The 14,700-nt window shown below is 35.2% G+C and overlaps 1 long non-coding RNA gene across 2 annotated transcripts; it reads right to left on the bottom strand.

The window, feature by feature from the left end:
* Positions 1-8,424: 8,424 nt before the first annotated feature.
* Positions 8,425-14,586, bottom strand: LOC128040583 (uncharacterized). Of its 2 annotated transcripts, XR_008195354.1 has the most exons (3): positions 14,333-14,586; positions 9,482-9,648; positions 8,425-9,267 (listed from the first exon to the last, which is right to left on the bottom strand). It is a non-coding gene; the product is annotated as an uncharacterized LOC128040583 (long non-coding RNA). The 2 variants fall into 2 exon arrangements; XR_008195353.1 differs by lacking the exon at positions 14,333-14,586 and having other exon boundaries at positions 9,482-10,197.
* Between the last annotated feature and the right edge of the window lie 114 nt (positions 14,587-14,700).

The raw sequence follows: 14,700 nt of genomic DNA, 5'->3' as shown, positions 1-14,700 counted from the left end.
CTGATAAGTTTAAGATGCCTGAGTTCGAAAAGTACAATGGGACAAGCTGCCTAGAAGCTCATATCACCATGTTCTGCAGGCGAATGGCGGGATATGTTAACAATGACCAGCTCTTGATATATTGTTTCTAGGATAGCCTTGCAGGGGCAGCATCTAAGTGGTACAATCAATTGAGTCGTACCACGATTGGTTCATGGAGGGATTTGGCACAGGCGTTCATGAAACAGTATAGTCATGTAATAGACATGGCTCTTGATAGGATCACCCTTCAAAATATGGAGAAGAAGTCGAACAAAAGTTTTAGGCAGTACGTACAAAGATGGAGGGAAGTCGCAGTCCAGGTTCAACCACCGCTTTTGAAAAAAGAAATGACTATGCTATTTATTAACACACTGAAGGCACCGTTCATTACACATATGCTAGGGAGTGCTACAAAAAGCTTTCCTGATATAGTCATGAATGGTGAGATGATTGAGAATGCCATAAGAAGTGGGAAGATCGATGCTGGAGAGAGCAACAGAAGGTTGGCCTCGAAGAAGAAGGAGAATGAGGTTAACAATATGAATATGTACAACAAAGGTTATTCGAAGTCAATAACGGTGAATCAGCCAAGAGGGGTGGCCGCTAACCAACAAGGCTCGTCAAGACAGGAGCCCGTTACGAGACAAAACACTGAGAGGCCTTAATCCACGTCAATTATGATGTCGTATAGAGAGCTGTATAAGAATTTGTTTGATGCACACGTGGTTTCCCCTTTATATTTAAAGCCCTTACAACCCCCGTATCCCAAATGGTATGACGCGAAGGCACAATGCGACTATCATACAGGAATTATAGGACATTTCATAGAAAATTGTACTGCCTTTAAGAAAGTGATGGAAAAGCTCATCGATTTGGGTGTGGTCAAATTTGATGATTCGACCAGTGCAGAAAATCCATTACCAAACCACACTGACAATGGGGTAAATATGATGAGCGAAAATAGAAGAATTAAGGCAGACATCGCGGATGTAAAAACTCCTTTGAGCTGGGTCTAAAAAGAGATGGTGAAAAGGGGACTGATCATTTCGGAAGGAAATTGCGAAAAGAAGGGGAACTACTTTGAGTACCACCATAAAATAGGACATGAGATCCAAGAGAGTGCGGAGTTTAGAGCTATGGTACAATTTATGATAGATAATAAGAAGATGGAGTTTTGTGAAGGAATTAAAGAAGAGGAACATGTATACGCATTAGAGTCAGTATTGGAGGTCCCAAAAGCTAACTATCCTATGGTCATCATTTCGTGACCTAAAAATGGTGAGGCAGGAGCATGGGTAACACCGAAGGTTATCATTCAAAAACCTGCTATCTTTTCTTATAGGGATAACAAGAGGGTTCCCTGGAATTATGATTGCAATGTAACAATTTCAGGGAAGGAGGATGTAATAAGTAAGAAGGATCAGGATGAGGGTTCCTGTACTTATAGTGGAAAACACTACGATCAGATGAAAACTCGAGTAGAGCTAACAAAAGAAGAAGCGTCAACTGAAAAGAAGGGGAACGTGGTCGAACCTAAATTATTGGTTAACGAGCCAATAAAAGAAGAGGAAGCTAGAGAGTTTTTAAAATTCCTGAAGCATAGCGAGTACAGTGTTATAGAGCAGTTGCACAAACAGCCAGCTCGCATATCCGTGCTAGCTTTACTTCTGAGCTCGGAGGGGCATCGAAATGCACTGTTAAAAGTACTAAACAAAACCTATGTGGCCGATGATATTTCTATCAACAAACTGGATCGACTGGTCGGTAATATAAGCGCCGATAACTTCATCTTTTTCAATGATGACGAAATACCACCTGGAGGTATGAGTTCTACTAGAGCTTTGCACATCACTACTAGGTGCAAAGGATACACATTACCGGGAGTTCTGGTAGACAATGGATCAGAATTGAATGTATTGCCCTTATCCACGCTCAACAGGCTACCTGGGATAGTTCGCATATGAAGTCGTGCTAGAATGTAGTACGAGCATTTGACGGCACCGAGAGGAGGGTCATGGGACGAATTGACATACCCTTGTTAATTGGCCCAACTATCTATGAGGTAGACTTCCTGGTTATGGACATTAAGTCTTCTTATAATTGTTTATTAGGAAGGTCATGGATTCATTCAGCAGGAGCGATACCGTCATCGTCATATCAAAAACTGAAGCTAGTGTCAGAAGGCCGGCTAGTGACGATAAATGCTGAAGAAGATATCATTGCATCTGTAGTCAACGATGCACCGCACTTGGAAGCGAGTGATGATGCAGCTGAATGCTCCTTTCGGTCTTTAGAGTTTGTAAATGCTACATTCATCTCCGAGAGAAACGCGATCCCAATGCCGAGAATATCAAAGACCACAAAGATGGGTCTTCAGTTGATAGTTGGAAAAGGAGCTTTACCAAGAAAATGATTGGGGAGATATCTTCAGGGTCAAGTTGAAGCCCCATTGTTGAAGAACAAGAATGACTGTTTTGGCTTAGGATACAAGCCAGATGCTAAGCAAATGAAGATAGAGCAAGAGAAGAGGCGAGGGAGAAGAAGGGCTCGTTTGACAGATGATGAAGCCAAATGGGAGCCTATGACCTTTCCTCACATCTCCAAAACTTTTGTATCAGGAGGATTTGTTTATCAAGGAATGCCAGAAGTTGGAAGTATTAATACAGAGTTGGGAAATATTAATGTCGTGTGTGAAGAAGCATCAAAGGGAGGAACTTTGTTGGATATTCGCCCTTACGGACCGAGAAGTGTGCTAAATAATTGGACTACAGAAGACATTCCTGTAGTTTTTAGGACATCCTCAAAGTAATGTCCGGAACACCCTTATTGCTGTAGCCTAGAAGCGATAAGGATTCCTTTGTGAAATAGGCTCATGTCTAAATATCGTTATTTTAATAAAGTTCATATTTGCAATCATTCTTGGAGTAAACTTTTCTTTCTTTCCATATGAGTAGCTGTTTTGAATTTTTCTTTCAAATTATTCTTGCATCTCATTCATGACCATACTGCACAAGTAGTTATTCCTGAATCCATATTGTTTTTATACCTATAATATGTCCCTCGATATCAATGATACGAATGTCACTCTTACAAATTTAGAATCTCCTTTTGACCGAAACATGTGTTTAGAGGGGTCACAGGATTTTGAAGATGACGAAGATGGTGATTTGTCTCCTGATTTGTTGAAGATGGTAGAACGAGCCGAGAAACAAATCCTACCTCACAAGGAGTCGATAGAAATTGTGAGCTTAGAGGAAGGAAAAAAGGTGAAGATCGGATCTGATATCTCTGCAAAGACAAGACAAGACCTCATCAGACTACTCCAGGAATTCAAAGATGTCTTTGCATGGTCATACCAAGATATGCCTGGGTTAAGTACTGACATTGTAGTCCATCGCCTTCCTATAAGAGAAGATTGCAAGCCAGTGCAGCAAAAGCTCAGAAGGATGAGGCCTGATATCGTGTTGAAGATAAAAGAGGAGGTCCAGAAGCAGTTTAATGCCGGATTTCTGCAAGAAGTCAAGTATTCTGAGTGGGTGGCCAACATCATACCAGTTCCAAAGAAAGATGGGAAAGTACGAATGTGTATGGATTACCGGGATTTGAACAAGGCTAGTCCAAAAGACAACTTCCCATTACCCCACATCGACACATTGGTAGATAATACGGTAGGTTATTCATTGTTTTCCTTCATGCATGGTTTTTCGGGGTACAATTAGATAAAGATGCATCCTGAGGACATGAGAAAGATTACGTTCATTACATTATTGGGGACGTTCTGTTATAAAGTGATGTCGTTTGGATTAAAGAATGCGGGAGCAACATACCAAAGAGCCATGGTAGCCTTGTTCCATGATATGATGCACAGGGAGATCGAGGTTTATGTTGACGATATGATCGCGAAATCTAGAACGGAGGAGGAACATGTGCAGGTCTTGAGAAAATTATTCTTAAGATTAAGAAAGTTTCAGCTCAAGCTTAATCCAGCGAAGTGCACTTTTAGGGCCAGGTCAGGAAAATTGCTAGGCTTCATAGTCAGTGAAAAGGGAATCGAGATTGACCCAGACAAAGTGAAGGCAATACGAGATTTACCTCCACCTCGCACTCAGAAAGAAGTTCGAGGTTTCTTAGGAAGACTAAATTACATTGATAGGTTCATTTCACAATTAACTGAGAAATGTGACCCAATATTTCGTCTTCTGAAGAAACATAATCCTGGTACTTGGGATGATGAATACGAGGAAGCCTTTAACAAGGTGAAACAGTATTTGTCTAGTACTCCAGTGCTGTCACCACCTAGCCTGGATAGGCCGCTGATATTGTATCTGACAGTGTTTGATAATTCCATGGAGTGTGTGCTAGGTCAACATGATAAAATGGGAAGGAAGGAAAGGGCGATATATTACCTCAGTAAGAAATTCACTGACTGTGAAATGAGGTATTCGCCTATTGAGAAGTTGTGTTGTGCCTTGATTTGGACAACTCGAAGATTAAAGCAGTACATGTTATACCACACGACTTGGCTAATTTCAAAGTTGGACCCGTTAAAGTATATGATGGAGTCAATTGCTTTGAATGGGAGGATGGCCCGGTAGCAGATCTTACTATTTGAATTCGATATAGTCTATGTGAGTTAAAAAGCTGTAAAAGGGAGCGCAATAGCTAACTTTCTGGCTAGCAGGGCTTTGGAAGATTACGAACCGTTAAGTTTTGATTTTCCGAATAAAGACTTGTTGTATGTAGTCGCTACTGAAGAAAATCCCCAAGAAGGTAACAGTTGGAAGCTAAACTTTGATGGAGCCTCAAACATTGTGGGCAATGGAATTGGGACAGTCTTAGTATCCCCGAATGGTGATCATTATCCTTTCACTTGCAAATTGGATTTTGCTTGTACAAACAACATGACAGAATACGAAGCGTGCATCATGGGTATTCGTGTAGCTATAGAGAGAAGAATCAAAGTGTTAGAGGTCTATGGAGATTCGGCATTAGTGATATACCAGCTTAAAGGTGAATAGGAAACGAGAGATCCCAAATTAGTCAGTTATCGAAAGTTGGTCCTTGAATTGATTAAAGAGTTTGAGGACATTACTTTTCGCTATCTCCCGCGAGACGAAAACTAGATGGCTAATGCACTGGCTACTCTAGCCTCCATGATCAAGGTGAATAGACAAGAGGACATGAAGCCTATCCAAATGAGTATCTATGAAGACCCGGCTCATTGTTACAATATCGAAGAAGGAGAAATCGATGATAACCCTTGGTATCAAGATATACTACGACATGTAAAAAATTGTGAGTATCCTGGCCAGGAAACGGAGAATGAAAAGAGAACTCTGAGAAGGCTAGCCATTGATTACGTCTTAGATGGGGAGATCTTATACAAGAGGGGAAAAGATCAGGTACTGTTAAGATGTGTGGATGCCGTGGAAGCAAAGAAAATCTTGGAGGAAGTCCATGGAGCATCTGTGGAACGCATGCCAGTGGGTTCACAATGGCTAAACAGATTATGAGATTCAGGTATTACTGGTCCACCATGGATGAGGATTGCATCAATTATTCCAAAAAGTGCCATAAATGTCAAATTTATTGTGATAAAATGCATGCACCTCCTTCGCCTCTTCATGTCATGACTTCTTCGTGGCCTTTCTCCATGTGGGGTATGGATGTCATCGGGCCAATATTGCCGAAGGCTTCAAATGGGCATCGTTTCATATTTGTGGTTATTAACTACTTCACCAAATGGGTAGAAGCTGCTTCGTATGCTAACGTTACAAAGTCATCAGTCAGTAAGTTCTTGAAAAGAGAGATCATATGTCGATATGGAATGCCTAAAAGAATCATATCCGACAATGCATTGAACTTGAACAATAGCTCAATAGCAGAAGTCTGCAGTCAATTCAAGATCAGACATCACAATTCATCGCCGTATCGCCCAAAAATGAATGGTGCAGTGGAAGCAGCCAATAAAAATATAAAGAAGATTGTGAGGAAAATAACCGAAACTTACAAGGACTGGCATGAGAAATTACCGTTTGCTCTCCTTGCTTATCGAACGTCAATCAGAACCTCCATCGAGGTAATGCCTTTCTCTTTAGTCTACGGTATGGAGGCAGTTTTACCCATCGAAGTTGAAATCCCTTCTCTCCGGGTGTTGGCTGAGCTAAAGCTGGATAAAGCAGAATGGGTCCAATCTCGATACGATCAGTTGAACTTAATAGAGGAAAAAAGGCTAAAGGCTATTCAGCATGATCAAATGTACCTGAAAAGAATGATGCGAGCCTACAACAAAAAGGTCCGTCCCAGAGAATTTCATGAGAGGGACCTGGTGCTGAGAAAAATTCTTCCTCTACAAAAAGATTTTAAGGGGAAGTGGATGCCAAATTGGAAAGGTCCTTACGTTGTAAAAAATGCATTTTCTGGAGGAGCCCCGATCCTGGCTGAAATGGATGGAAGAAACTTTCCTAATCCAGTAAATTCAGATTCGGTCAAGAGATATTTCACTTAAGAAGGAGAAGGAACCAAGGTGAAAACCCGCAAAGGGTGCTTTGATTAAAAAAAAAGAAAATAGAGAGGCTAGGGTGAAAACCTGCAAAGGGCACTTTAAGACCAAAGAGGATTTGAGTTGAAAACCCGACAAGGGTGGCTCAAATTTTGATTGAAGAATGTGGTGATATTGTTGTACCTAAATCGGTAAAAAGGAATGTACGACATCTTGGGGCATCAACAAAGTACTGTGAACCTCCTAGACACGTGTTGAATTCAGAAGGGTTTTCAGAAAGTTGTATAGGGAAATTCAAGCAAAGATATCTGGGGCACTTGTTCATAGTATTTGTATTGAATTTGTTGTTTCTAAAACACTTCATTCTTTTTCAATATAAGTGTTTCCAGTCAATTTCTCTTTTAGACCTGTTTTTCTTTATTATCCATCGTTATGATCTTTTCACAAGCATGTTGCATTAGAATAACGATTAATGGACTAATAAAACTTTTACAAGGAAAGTTTTTTCATATTACTCTAGAAATTTCTAAATAATACAGGAACCTGAAACAGGACTATTGTTTAGACTTCACCGGGTTAAAAGCTTGGAGATATCTAGGAGTAAAAAGCCAAGATTAAATTTTTCAAGTTTTGTCGAAGCGTTGTTGTCACAAAGGAGGCTTAATGAGCAATAACGACTTTAACATTCAATATTCATTTTTCATGACATAACATTCAAATGTCATTCATTCACGCCTAGTTAGGAGCATTTGATTCATTTGATCATGACATCCTAATCATTAGGCATAATTAGGTTCATAAAGTGAATTATACAGGTCATGTTCCCCAGAGAACAGATCGGAAAAATCATAAAGCCTTAGCTCCCTGAGCAACAACGGAGCAGGTTGAAAAGTAGCAGGTCATGTCTTCCTAAATTGGTAACAAAGTGGATTAAATATAGCAGATCTTGTCTTTCCATACTGGTGGCGAAGTAGATCGAAGAAAGCAGATCTTGTCTTCATGTACTGGCGTGAAGTAGATCAAAGATACCAGATCTTGTCTTCCCATACTAGTGGCGAAGTAGATCGGAGAAAGCAGATCTTGTCTTCATGTATTGACATGAAGTAGATCAGAGATAGCAGATCTTATCTTCATATATTGATATGAAGTAGATCGAAGATAATGGATCTTGTCTTCATGTATTGACATGAAGTAGATAAGAGATAGTAGATCTTGTCTTCATGTATTGACATGAAGTAGATCGAGGATAATGGATCTTGTCTTCATGTATTGACATGAAGTAGATCAGAAATAGTGGATCTTGTCTTCCCATATTGGTGGTGAAGTAGATCGAAGATAATGGATCTTGTCTTCATGTATTAACATGAAGTAGATCAGAGATAGTGGATCTTGTCTTCCTATACTGGTGGTGAAGTAGATCGAAGATAATGGATCTTGTCTTTATTATTGACATGAAGTAGATCAGAGATAGCAGATCTTATCTTCATATATTGATATGAAGTAGATCGAAGATAAAGGATCTTGTCTTCGTGTATTGACAGGAAGTAGATCAGAGATAGCAGATCTTATCTTCATGTATTGACATGAAGTAGATCGAAGATAATGGATCTTGTCTTCATGTATTGACATGAAGTAGATCAGAGATAGTAGATCTTGTCTTCATATATTGACATGAAGTAGATCGAGGATAATGGATCTTGCCTTCATGTATTGACATGAAGTAGATCAGAAATAGTGGATCTTGTCTTCCCATATTGGTGGTAAAGTAGATCGAAGATAATGGATCTTGTCTTCATGTATTAACATGAAGTAGATCAGAGATAGTGGATCTTGTCTTCCTATACTGGTGGTGAAGTAGATCGAAGATAATGAATCTTATCTTTATGTATTGACATGAAGTAGATCAGAGATAGCAGATCTTATCTTTATATATTGATATGAAGTAGATCGAAGATAAAGGATCTTGTCTTCGTGTATTGACAGGAAGTAGATCAAAGACAGCAGACCTTGTCTTCCTGTATTGGCAGCGAAGAAGATCAAGGGTACAAGTCTTATCTCCTTGAAGTATCAGTGGAGCTGACCAATCCTATCTCCTTGAAGTTGCAATGGAGTGGATTAAAACCACAGATCTCATTTCTCTGAAGTTGCAGTAGAGCAAATCGCATCAGATTTCTCTTTAAGTTGTAGCAGAACAAGTTGAAGCTATAAGTCTTATCTCCTTGAAGTCGCAGTGGAACAGATTAAAGATAGCAAATTTCGTTCTTTTGAGAAGCTACAACGTATGAATCCTATCTCCCTGACATTGCAGTGGAGTAGATTGAAGCACCAGTTCCTATACCTCTGAAGATGCAGCAAGAAGGAACGATGCTACTTGAAGAGGAAGAACGCCAATGTCCATACGACCAGGAAAAAATTGGTCTTTTTAAGTCCTTGTTCCATTCTCGTTCCACGATAACGAGCAAAGAGGGGCAGCTATAATACCAATTATTTGCCCTAGCCCGCATGCAGAACCAAAACAAAAAAACAAAATAAACGGCCCAGTTTTTACAAAGCCCAATTACTAACCTAAGCCTAATTACCCAAACAACTAACCCAAACCCCCAAAACACCGAAACCCTAAGCAGGTAGCAGTAGCTTTGGTGCCGCAGCATTCAGCCCTCCAGTAGTCTCCAGCATTGCCAGCAAGACGCCAATCGGCGCACGTTTCGGAACCAACCACTCCCCACGATACCTGTAAACACGAACTAAGAGTCCAAGAAGAAAATATTGTAAAAATAAAGCATTTTATCGGGCTATATAAAGCCAAATTTGTATACTGAAAAGGGGAGAATACTGTAAATTGAGAGATTGAAAACAAAGAAATAGAATCAAAAGAGGTGAATTGCATATCTGTTTTTTTATTTTCGGTGTTTTATCTATTTTCTGTTTTTATATTGAATAAAAAAATAAAAATATTACCTCCAGGGTTTCGCCGTTGAGACCCATTCTGCTTCACCTGAATCGGAACCGAATTTGGTGCCGGGATTCGGATCGGCCGAATCACCTGAGAACGGCGGCGCGAAGGGCGGGTTGAAAGAAACCCTAGCAGAGAAGAGGGGCTGCACCTTTTGTTTTAAATTTTTATGCTGCAAATGTTTTGTTTTGGGAAATAAAACTGTTTTAAAAAGCAGAGCAAAACGGCGCCATTTGGTGCCTTGACCCGCGCGGTAACCTGACCCAGAGGGGAGGATTCGCGCGTTCTGGCCTGAATGGGGAAATTGCGCGTTTAGTCCCCCTTTTTTTGCATTGTGTTTCAATTAAACTCATTTGTTTCTTTTTAAATTGAGCCGCATATTTAATTTTTGTTTCAATTTGGCCCATCGCTGCGCAGCATTTTGGAAGGCGGGGATAATTTCCTTTTTGGTCCTCCATTGTTATGCGCGCATTCAAGTTGGTCCTGCTTTTTTTTAATTCATTCAAAATCTGCCCCATTTTTTCGTTTCAGTTCAATTTAGTCTATTTCAAGCTATTTTATTATTATTTTCTTCTGCTTTTTTATATTATTATCATTATACCATTTATTTATTTATTATCAATGTTATTTCTATGTTCCTAAGCACACATTTTTTATATGTACATATATGCATTTTTGTGTAGTGTATGTACTTGTATATATTTCATACCGTTTCTTTTTATTTTTATTTTTACTTCTTTTACTTCTATATACGTATATATATACTATTATGTTTTAGTTTTTTTCTTTTATAAATATGCATATACGTTTTTAATATTATTTTCACTTTTTTAAAACATATATATGTATACATACGTATTTTAAAGTACACGTGTTTCCCATATTTTACAATTCAAAATACACATTTTCATAAATATATATTATTTTATATATATCCTATTATTTATATACTTATTATACATATATATATAAGTGTTTTAATATACATATACGTATTTTCATGATTTTCCAACACATATATACTTATGCATTTTTATTTTGTAAATTTATACACATATTCATACTTTTGTTTATTTTCACGATTTTCAAATACATACGTGCATTTTATTACTTTTTGATTGATATATCCCATTTCATCTTTTTATATGTATCCTTGTATATTATACTTGTACATATATATTTTGTAAATACATATACACATGTACTTCATTATTGAAGTATTTGTTTTGATATTATACATCCACTTTTTAACATGCCCTTTAGAAAATATATTTTGGTTTTGACAATACATCAAAGTTATTCTCTTGATTCAAAGGTTTTTTTTAATAAAAGTAATATTCAAAAGTTTGAGATTTTCAAGGAAAATTGAGCCCTAACGTATTGGGTTCTGATTTTCTTTGATGATCTTAAATAACTGAGGATATTCTTTATTCAAAATGCATGAGTATAAAAATTATTTTTGGGAACTTAACTTGTAGTGTCCTAACGTATTGGGTGTGGCATGTTATTTTCTCAAAATGAAGATTTTCACATAAAATAAAGTGATATTCAAAGTTCGGGAATTATGAAGAATTGTACCCTAACGTATTGGGACTCGATTTCTTTACATGACTTGAGCAATTGATTATCTTTTTTTTCAAATTTCATCGTTTGAGTTGATTTTTAATTTTTTTTAAAACCTTCGACACTAAGACATCAAATAATCAATTTGGTACCGATTTTGGGCGTTACGAGGGTGCTAACCCTTCCTCGTGCGTAACTGACTCCCGAACTCGTTTTCTCAAAATTCGTAGACCAAAATAAATTTTAAAGGTGAGCCGATCACACCTTAATAAAGGATCGGTGGCGACTCCAGTTTTATTTTTAAAAGTCGACAACTAAATTTTTGTTTTCAAAAAGATAGTTTCGACACTTATAATATTTTGATACTTCCTCATAATTTTTGTTATGGACTTGGAAGGAGAAATATAATCTTGAAGTAAAAATTTTTTTTTTTAAATATTAATAAACTTCATTGGTATTTTGTAGATGGATAAAAATTGTAACATTTAAATTATTATTATTTTCATGCTATTGTTTGGTACGGAATTTTTCTTTATATGTAATGATAAGTTTTAAAATATGATAAATTAAATAAATGAAACAATTTTAATAAGACCAACCAAATTTTGTCTTTTTTCTTTTGTACTCTTTCATTTTTTGGTATTTCCTCGTAAATTTTAGTATCCCTCAAATATTTTAACATTTTCTCATAATTTTAGTATTTCATTGTATTTTTGTGTTCCTCATAATTTTTGGTATAGCCTTAGAAATTTTGCATTTCTCATATTTTTTTGTATTTCATCATAATATTTAGTATATTCTCCTAATTATTTTATGTTTTGGTATCGCATTATAATTTTTTTTCGTAGGTTTCAAATGAAGTTTTGAAATGAGATATAATTTTGGAGTAAAAAATATTAGTTTTGAATATTAAGAAATTTCAATAAGATTTTGTAATGAAAAATATTGGTTAACCTATAAATTATCTTTTCATGCTAATATTTAATACTGAATAATTATGTATAATGCTAATTTTTAAAGTTTTGAAAGATATTAAATAAATTAAATAAATTTAACAATACCAACCCATTTTTGGTAGACCCTCATAATTTTGGTACTCACTCATGTTTTTGGTACTTCCTTATAAGTTTTGGTATTTCTTCAAAATTTTGGTACCTTTTAATATTTTTGGTATTCTCTTATAATTTGTTGGCACACTATTATAATGTTTTGTATTTCTCATAATTTTGGTATCCCTTCATAATTTTTAGTATGGTTTGAAATGAAGATTTAGAACGAATTATAGTTTTAGAGTAAAAAAAATACAATTTTAATATTAAAAATTTCAATGGAATTTTGTAATGGAAAAAATTGACAAGTTTTAAATTATTGTTTTCTCATGCTAATATTTGGTAATCTTTAAAGTATTAATTTTTCAAATTAATATCTGGTACTAAAAGTATATAAGATTAATAATATTGAAAATTAAATAAATAGAATTTTATAAGATGAACCAATATTTGGTAATCTCTTATAATTTTTAGTTAGATCTATTCATGGGTTGGACTATCCGTCTAAGCTTGAAGGTCACCCAAATTATGGGAGGATTTGGTAAAAATATTAGGCCAAAAAAATGGGCTTAGACAACAAAATTAAGCCTGTTTAAAATATGAATTGGGCTCGGGCTTGAGCATTCAAGGTCCTAGCCTGACCTATTTTAAAGCTTATAATACTTTATATTATTAATTTTTATATATTATATAATTTATAACATATTAAAAAAAATAAACCTATACTAAATATATAATACTACTATAATGTAAACATTAAAATAATGTTAAGATGATTATATAAAAATTTAAATAAAAAATAAAAATTATTAAATACTAAATTAAAATAATATATTATTTTTAAAAATTTAAAAATAATATGGGTGTGCCTAAAATGGGTTTGAGTTACTCTTTTACAAATATAGACAGACATAAATTATATTAATATCATGCTTAGACCCGATCCGAACTTAACCCAACCCATGAATACCTCTATTTTTTGTACATCCTCTTGATTTTGATATTTCATGACTTTTTATATTCCCTCATAATCTTTAGGACTTTCTCTATATATATTTTTTGGTATTTCCTCAAAATTTTGATATTCTTTCCTAATTTTAGTATCCTCGTTGTTTTTTATTCCCTCATAAATTTTGATACACACCTTATAATTTTGTATATTCCCCATGTTTTTTTGCACTTCCTCGGATTATTTTGGTATTCCTCTTAAATTTTGGTACAAGCCTCATAATTTTTATACTTCCCATTTTTTTTATATTTCCTCATAATTTTTAGGCTCCCTCATATTTTTTGGTATGCTCTCCTAATTTTTGGTATTCTTTCATAATTTGTTTTGCATGCTTTCGAAGTAAGGATTTGGGATCAAAAATATATTTTTAGTGAAAAAATATTATTGATCATATTAATAAATTTTAAGGAAATTTTGCTAACGGAATGATAATTTTTAAATTATTAATTTTACATACTGGTACTAAAAATATTATATATAAGGATAAATTTAAAATAGTGAAAATTAAATAAATAAAATAAATTTTATAAAATGGACCAATATTTGATAATCTCTTATAATTTTTATACTTCCTCATATATTTTGATCTACTCTTAGAATTTTTGTATTAATATTTCCTCTCCTCATATTTTTGATATTTCATCATTTTTTTGGTATTCCTCAAAATTTTACCAAAATTACGAGAGAATATAAAAAAACATTGGGGAGATTACTTAAAATATGAGGGATTACCAAAATAACGAGGGCGTGCAAAAATTACGTGAGATTACCAAAAAATATGAGGGACTACCAAATATTGGTTCGTCTTATAAAATTTGTTTTATTTATTTAATTTTTCATTTTTTAATTTATTAATATATATAACAACTTTTTAGTATAAAAAAATTATACCCAAAATTAATTCCGTGCTAAAACTCATAGTAAAATTTCTAAGGAGATAAAAAATTATGAAAAATTACTTATAATTATGGAGTATAAAAAATTACGTGGAAATATCAAAATTTTCTCAGGAAGTATTGGATACCAGAAATTTTTAGAAAGAATAAAAGAAAATTATAAGAAAATTCCAAAAGAATATAAAGGATTTTTCTTCATTTTTTTTTTTTACAAGGGAGCTTAATGGGAAGCCCTCTAATAAACATGTATTCGAGAAAATGGACCACTCCTATTTCCAGAACAGATCAAAGATTAGAATGGCCAATAAAAGCTAAAAAAGGTAAGCTATGACATTGTACCTCAAATGCAACGCTGCTGCTACAAGGAGTATTTGAGTGCTTGTCCCCTTGTCTTTTCCTTGTTTGTTACTGCTACAAAGAGCAGTGAGTGCCCTTCTCCTTTTTCCTCTTTGCGCCTACCAGTCTTCTTCTTACGAACTTACTACGTTGAACTAAACCCTAATTGTTATGGAATCCTGAAATCAGAATCAATGAACGATGAACCCTAATTCCGACGAACAATGGCGTATCATATCTTTTTATCTGATGGTGAGTTTGGCTTCATTAATGCGACAATTTTGAAGATAAATAGCAATATTTATACATTCAAACACGGCTGCTGCATGGCTCATGCACGTTTTGTATGTGAAAAATTTTGAAACCTCTGT

The sequence above is a fragment of the Gossypium raimondii genome, chromosome 4 (genome assembly GCF_025698545.1).
Source record: "Gossypium raimondii isolate GPD5lz chromosome 4, ASM2569854v1, whole genome shotgun sequence".
NCBI lineage: Eukaryota > Viridiplantae > Streptophyta > Magnoliopsida > Malvales > Malvaceae > Gossypium > Gossypium raimondii.
This window is presented reverse-complemented; position numbering and strand designations above follow the sequence as displayed.